Source organism: Lathyrus oleraceus, chromosome 7, assembly GCF_024323335.1.
Source record: "Lathyrus oleraceus cultivar Zhongwan6 chromosome 7, CAAS_Psat_ZW6_1.0, whole genome shotgun sequence".
NCBI lineage: Eukaryota > Viridiplantae > Streptophyta > Magnoliopsida > Fabales > Fabaceae > Lathyrus > Lathyrus oleraceus.
This window is the reverse complement of record NC_066585.1, coordinates 35,883,492-35,891,536: the sequence shown is the minus strand read 5'-3', so window position 1 is coordinate 35,891,536 and position 8,045 is coordinate 35,883,492. Positions and strand designations below refer to the sequence as shown.

The 8,045-nt window shown below is 37.0% G+C and overlaps 1 non-coding gene across 1 annotated transcript; it reads left to right on the top strand.

Annotated features, from left to right (window-relative positions):
* The first annotated feature begins 5,924 nt into the window (after nucleotides 1-5,924).
* Nucleotides 5,925-6,031, top strand: LOC127109919 (small nucleolar RNA R71). The gene has a single exon (XR_007797163.1). It is a non-coding gene; the product is annotated as a small nucleolar RNA R71 (small nucleolar RNA).
* The last annotated feature ends 2,014 nt before the right edge of the window (nucleotides 6,032-8,045 follow it).

Below are 8,045 nucleotides of genomic sequence, written 5' to 3'. Positions count from 1 at the left end.
TTCACTTTTGCATGTTTTGCACCTTACACTTTAAACTCAAAATTCACTAATTTCCAAGGCCCAATTGAAATTTTGATCAACATATCATTTGTTCCTTATGCAATAAGCTTTCTAACCATTACTCATGAGGTGGAATTTGGAGTTTGGAAGCACCATTTTCGAAGGCATGAAGGTTTAGTGCATTTTGTGAAATTCAATTCCAATTGCCATGCATGAGCTGTTTACACTTCTTGTACACGTCCATTTGCAATATGCATGAGTTCAGCAAGTTATTCCAAGCTCCATTGGGCCTTCCATATGATCATACAAGCCCATGCAAGGAAAATCCATTTGCCATGCACACGAGTTAAATCACTTGTTAAGCCAATTCTAGCTATAAATACATGCGCTATGCTTCATTATGAACTAACCTAAAGGCGCCTGAAATGCTGCAAGAGTGAATTCCCAACCATACCAAAGGAACTAAGTTCACATTTCTTCAAAATTTCAGATCTGAAATTCAATTGAATTTGGTTGAATCTTCAGATCTAAAGTTCCTAAACCTTCATCATCTGATCCATTGAAGTTCTGTTTTGCAAAATGAGCTAAGGAAAGAGACTCAAAGCTTCACAATTCAAAGGTGTGCATCAACTGGTTTTTTCTTCGAAACTCCTTATTCTTTGATCTATTGGCCTTGATATTGTGTTGTCTGAAGTCCTCTCTATAGAGGCATCATTGTTGTATGCTCAATTTTTGAAATCAAGCAAGTTCATGATGAACACCATCAAGTTTCAACCTCTGATTTCTCTCACCATGGAGATCTAGAGTTTTGGTTAACTTGGTATATGGATCGTGAGTTTTGGTTAACTTTTGCAAACCTGCAACTCTGGCGGGAGCTGGTGTGCTCGCCGAAGAAGACGGTGGTGTACACAACCATCCACCATGCCAGACTGAATCTGGACCATTGGATGCGTTTCCCACGATCTAATCCTGACCCTTGTTATGTTTGACTCCATTTAATTCATGGTACCACGCGCTTGACTCATGTACATGGTAAGCGCGCACTTGAGAGCCTTCTGATCAGCCACGTCAATTAATGAGGCTTGATCAGACGCTCGTGGTTTTTTCTGATTTTTATGATTTCCATTTTATTTCTTTTATTTCATTTAACTTCAAAAATTCATAACTCTTTCATTTTTAATCCAAAAAATATGGGACCAATTGCATTATTTCTCTTTTTAATTCTAGTTTCTAAAAATGATTTTTAATATTTTTTATTTTATCATTTGATATTTTTTGTGAATTTTATCTTTTTTGGTTATTTTTAATTCATTTTAAATAGTGTTTGATATTCAAAAAATACAAAAATATTTTCTCAACCTATTTGAATGATGATGGATCTATGAAAAATATTCTCATCAATTTTTTAATTGATTTCAGATTTATTTGAGATTTTAGTTCAATTAGGTTATTTTTATTCATTTTTTAATTGATTAAAAATAGTTTCTGACTTTTAAAAATGCTGAAATTTTTTGTCAAACTTTGTTTGACCTTGTTGAACTAGGGATAAAACACTTGGACTTTTCAAAGTTGATTTGAAGTGATTTTGAAGTTTGACCTTTCTTTAATATTTTAATTCAAGTTTATCTTTAATATTAAAAATGTCAAAAATATTTTGTTCATGTCTTGACCTCCAATCTTCATCTCTCTTCTGTTTTTGATTGTTTGACCATGGTCCTCAATGTCATTGGTCAACACTTGTTGATTGGTACATTCTATTTCATTTAATGCCCTTTATTCTTTTCATTTCCATTTCCATTATCCATCTTCTTCATCTTCTTCTTCTTCTTTTCTTTTTTGATCAATGAGTTAAGGGTTGATAAGTTAGCATTGATTAGGGAGGTTTAATCTTCCTTGATTCAAATCTAATTCATCTTGATCAAATGATCAAGTGAATGGATTTGTGTTAAGGATAGGTTGCTTCCTAAATCATGCAAAGGACTTAAACCAATACAAGATCATTTCTCTTCTTCTTTTTGGCATGGCAAGTTGTTGGAACTTGGTTCACTAATCAAGACTTCTAACTTATGTTGTTGCCTACATTATTATTGACCGGCCTCAGATAGTTGTGACTTCTACATAAGTCAGATTACGATTGCTTAACATAGCGCTAAATTTGCCTTATGGCACACTAACCACTAACATTAACCATTAACCATTAACATTTACTTTTTGCACTTTACTTTTATGCAATTTAATATTCTTATACATATTATTCATTTGCTTTTTCCTTTGCTCACTTGAGCACATGTTTATGTTAATGCAATTTGCCTTTTGCTCACTTGAGCACATAATTGTGTATATATCATTTGTGTTTGTGTTTTGTTTTAATTGTTGTGGACCAAATACAAAGAAATGGATAAATGGACTTAGACTTTAGGACTTTCCCTATGCAAATTTGGAGTCAAAGAGCAACTAGGCATTGGACCTTTAGAGTGCTATAAAAGTCAAAGAGCAACTAGGCATTGGGCCTTTAGAATGCTTAGTGTTGAAGATAACCTTGAAAGGACCAACTTCTAAACTCTTCTTATCCATTCCTTGTTTGTTTGCTAGAACCTTTTAATGTGTGTGTTCTTGTGCTAGGGATTCCAACTTGATCTAAATTGAGGAACCATTACCATGAGCTTCTAAGAGAGAGGGATCCAAGATACATTGAGGAGCTTTCCAAGAGTTCATTTGATTGCTTGAGTTTATGCTTATGTGATTGCTTATTCCAAAGGATGAGAGCTACTTGGATCATCACTATGATCTCAAGAGAGAAACTCCATGTGTGGTTTTGCTTCTTGTCCCTTACCTCTTGTATGATTAGGACTTTAGCCATTCTTCTTCTTTCCTCCACTCTAACCCAAGCCAAAACTTTTGTGCAAATATTTAACACTTTTTTTCAAACATTAGAAACCTAAGCCTTATGCTTTGATTTTCAAACTTTCTTTTCATAACACTTATTTTGAATTGAACTCCTAAGTCAACTTTGACCATATTTTGTAAATACTTTTCATTGGTAAATATAACCCATTCAAATGCTTTTTGTGGTTTCAATGGCCACTCTCTTAATCAAAAATTTTCATAACCTTTAGCTATTAGGTTTGAGTTATTCTTGAGGTAGATGTAATACTCACCTATATCCTTAGTGATGGACAATGAGTCTTCCATGCTTATTATAGGGTTAACCCCTCACTAGCATGTTGAAGCTATCCTCACATGGTGGATTTATGGTTTTAGGTTGAGTTTTCTCCCTTGGGTAACAAAAGACCTTAAGGCTTTTGGACCAATCAATTCACCAACTCGTTTTGAGATTTCTACCCCGAACTACGAGGTTTTGATCCTAATCTTTTAAAAGATGGTACGTAGGCAATGGGTTTATCCATCCAAACACAAATTGTAAATAAACTTGTATATTCTCTCCTCATCTCTTCAATCATGTTTGCACAAACAAATTTTCACAAAACACCAACTTTACAACAAGTATGAAAAGGGCTCCCTAAGAGTACCTAGGATGTTTTGGGTGCTTAAAACCTTCCCATTGCATAACCAACCCCCTTACCCAGATCTCTGACATTTTTACTAGTTTTTGATTCGATAAAACTTTTAGGTTTTTGTTCGCTTTCTAACCATTCCTTTGGATAAATAGAAGTGCGGTGGCGACTCGACTTGTATGGTTTACCTTGGATTTAGTCAATATCTCTAATGGTAACGAATACCCCGCTACAGGTACCACATGTACATGACTTACCCATTTACTATCAGAAATCTGATAGATTATACCAGCTTCCAGTAGTTTAAGGACTTCCTTCTTTACCACCTCACTCATCACATGGTTGATTCTTCTCTGATGTTCTCTAGAAGGTTTTGAATCTTCCTCCAGCGAGATCCTGTGCATACACATGGATGGGCTTATACCTTTTAAATCAGAGATGTTGTACCCTAAAGCAGAGGGGTATCTTCTTAAAACATTCAAGAGTTGATTCGTCTCGTCTTGGTTTAAGGTGGCACTAACTATTACTGGGAGGTTCATCTCTTTATCCAAAAACTCATATCTTAGGTTCTTGGGTAGTTCCTTAAGTTCTTGAGTTGGTTTTTGAGAATTTGGTGAAAGGTCTGGTGTAAGATCCAAACATTTGTTAGTGTGAGGTTTTGTTTCCTCTAGCTTGTCATCATTTTCATTCGGGTTTGAAAATGGTTCGATCACGGGTTCTCCTTGATCAAATTCTCTTATGCACTCATCTATGATATCGATCGCATAACATGCATCTCCTAGGATTGGCGCCATCAGGAATTTTGAAAGAATGAACTCAATCTTTTCATCCCCTACTTCGAAAGTTAACTTTCCCCTTTTAACATCTATTATAGCTCCGGTTGTTGATAAGAATGGTCTACCTAAAAGGATAGGGATATCGTTGTCTTCCTTGATATCCATGACTAAAAAGTCTGTTGGGATATAAAGTTGACCGATCCTAATTGGGATGTCTTCTAAAATTCCTACAGGATACTTAACAGACCTATCGGCTAATTGGAGGGAGATCTTAGTTGGTTACAATTCTCCTAAGTTTAACCTTTTACATACAGCTAAGGGCATTAAACTCACACTAGCGCCTAAGTCTAGGAAAGCTTTGTCGATCACATGACTCCCTAAAATGCAAGGTATAGAAAAACTACCAGTGTCTTTCTCCTTCTTAGCGAGTTTATCCTCGGAAATAAAATTGCATTCCAAGGGTTTTGTATCGTCAAGCCTACGCTTGTTGGTTAAGATGTCTTTGAGAAATTTGGCGTAGGACGGGATTTGGGTGATAGCTTCGGTGAAAGGAATATCTACATGAAGCTTCTCTATCACTTTTATAAATTTTTGGTATTGGTTATTGATTTTGGTTTGTTTAAGTCTTTGCGGATATGGGATTGGTGGTTTGTACGGGAGTGGTGGTTTGTAAGTTTTATCCTTGGCTTCTCCTTCTTGGTCGGTTTGTTTATTGGGTTCCACCGGTTCCTCTTCTTGGTTGGTAGGTAAATTTCCTTTAGAAGTTTTGGACTAGCTCATTGCTGGGTTATGAGGCCCTTCGTAAGCGGTCCCACTTCGTAACGAGATAGAGTTAGCATGCCCTCGAGGGTTCGGTTGAGGTTGTCCAGGGAATTGGCCTCCAGGTGTAGTTTGTGGGGCTTGGTTTTGTGCTACCTATGAGATTTGGGTTTCAAGCATCTTGTTGTGAGTGATTATCTGCTCAACCTTGGTTCCTAATTGCGTTATAAGTTCGTTTACGTGAATGTTCTGGTTTAGGAATTCTTTATTTTGCTGAGTCTGGCCCGATGTAAAGCTCTCCATGATTTTCTCAAGGTTAGACTTCTGGGGCACAACTTGCATAGGTTGATTTGGTTTTTGGGCTTGATAACCTTGCGGTCTTTGAGGTGCATTATTTTGGATAGGGTTTTGGTTTTTATAGGAAAAATTTGGATGATTCTTCCATCCAGGGTTGTAAGTGTTTGAAAAGGGGTTACCTTAGGCGTAATTCACTTGGTCGGTGTTCAGGTCATTTAAAAGGTTACACTCCACTGATTCGTGTCCTTTAGATCCACAGAGTTTGCACTCTGTATGGACTACTGCTGCGGTGTTAGTGTTTGTAGACATATGTTCGATCCTAAGGGCTAAAGCGTCCATTTTCGCCCGTATCACGTCCAGAGATCTTATCTCATGTATTCCACCTTGGGTCTCCTTTTTCTTTATTGATGCTCATTTAGTTCCCCATTGGTAATGGTTTTGGGCCATATCCTCAATTAGGTCACAAGCTTCAGGGTAAGGTTTGTTCATCAGCGCACCACCAACGGCAGCGTCGATGCTCATCTGGGTGTTGTAATGGAGTCCATTGTAGAAGGTATGAACGACCAACCATTGTTCTAGGCCATGGTGTGGGCAGACTCTTAATAGCTCTTTATATCTCTCCCAAGCTTCAAAAAGCGATTCTCCTTGGTTTTGAGTAAATTTAGTTATTTGGTTTCGAAGAACAACAGTCTTACTAGGGGGAAAATATCTAGCAAGGAATACTCTCCTAAGGTCTTCCCAAGTAGTTATTGAATTAGCTGGAAGTGAATCTAACCATGAACGTGCTCTATATCCCTGAGGGAGAAAGGAAATAATCTCAAACGGATCGCATCAGGAGAAGCACCGTTGGATTTAAAGGTGTCAGCTAGTTGGATAAAAACTTTTAAATGTTGATTTGGGTTCTCAATAGCGAGACCCGCGAATTGGTTCTGTTGCACTAATTGCAAAAAAGATGGTTTTAGTTCGAAATTGTTAGCAGGAATAATGGGGTTTACTATACTCGAACTAGGTTCCTCGTCAGAGGGTTGAGCAAATTCCTTAAAAGGTCTCCGGTCGCGATTCTCGGCCATAGCTTTCTTAATTCGGATGAGTAAGAGGCGTGTACGCGTGTAATGTTCGGGTTCCGCTAAAGGATCTACTAAATTTCCGGTACTACGGGTTCTTCGCATTTACCGGGTAATAATTCCTTAGTCTAGACGGTGTAACAACAGGGTACGAAATTTAACGAAGTTGGTCCCCGACAACGGCGCCAAAAACTTGATCGTGTGAATTCGCAAGTGCACAAATCACGTCAAAGTAATATAAAAGAATATCGATCCCACAGAGACCAAATCTTCAATCTATCAATACTATTGTTATGGTGTTTATCTAAGGCGGTATAATAGAGATATTGATGTTTTAAAATAACGGTAAATAATAAATGCAGTGTAGATAAAGACAGGTTTGAATGTATATCACGTCAGTTAAGTGATGTTTCGATTGTCTAAATAGAACTACTTATGAGGCAATATTTTCTACTATTGAAAAGAATCCATTTAACAGGAACTGTTGCTTTCGCGTATTCAGAACCAAGTTTACCCTTAAATTAAGGCCTTTTATTGTCACTTATAAAAGGTGTGCAGGACGCTAAAGTAGTAAACTTATTTTTAAGAAATAAGACTCGTAAACTTAGTTGAAAAGTGATTTTGATTTGGAAAGTTTACCCAAGGAGTTTCCTGATTTTAAATCTATCAACGCGTCCGAAAACCGTTTCAAAAATAGTTTTTCATTAAAGTGATAAAAGTTCCTAGTTAACTAAGCCAGGTTGCTTTCGCACTCCTTGAATAGTTAAAACTAACCAAGTTTGTTTCAGAAAACTCAAGTTAAAAATCAAAACAGCCTTTAAAGTATTTCTACAAATTCAATATGTGAAATATATCTTTAACCGCGATCCTTACATTCTAACCTTTAAAAGATTTAGCCAGACATGATAACACAAACAAACACAACAGTATTGATCATGATGAAAAGTTTGTTTTAGAATGTAAGGCTTAAAGAACGAGTAAAGCGCGTAAAATAAATAAAGTAAAGCAAGACATAAAGTAAATAAAGTAAAGCGTAGACAGAAAGTAAATAAAGTAAAGCGTAGACAGAAAGTAAATAAAGTAAAGCGTAGGCAGAAAGTAAATAAAGTAAAGGGTAGGCAGAAAGTAAATAAAATAAAGCGTAGACAGAAAATAAATAAAATAAAGCGAGACAAGTAAATAAATAAATAAAAGCAATAAATAAGAACCTGCTCCAAACGGAGGACTTTAAATCTGGTACAAGAAAAATAAACCTCCGACTCTGAAGATAAAGAGGACAGCAACTCGAAGTGACCTAACTCAATCTCACTAAGGTGCGATAACCCCTCGATGTGACGGATTACCGCTTTTACAAATGATAAATATAGGCTTAGTGTTGTAAACTAAGTTGGATGATTTGAAAATGAAATGGAACGAACTATTTATAGAGGATTTCAGCAGCTTGCAAAGACCATGGTGCCCTCCAACTTCTCCTTAGTGGGAATGTGATTTCCAAAGGTGGCGCCCACCATCCCTTCATGGCGCACCGCCATGTGTACAAATGGGAAAGATCATGGGAACGTGGCAGTTACCTCCTGGTTGAGGGCTGATGAGTCATGGCTTCTCCTATAGCGGCCGCCATGTGCAACGCCATG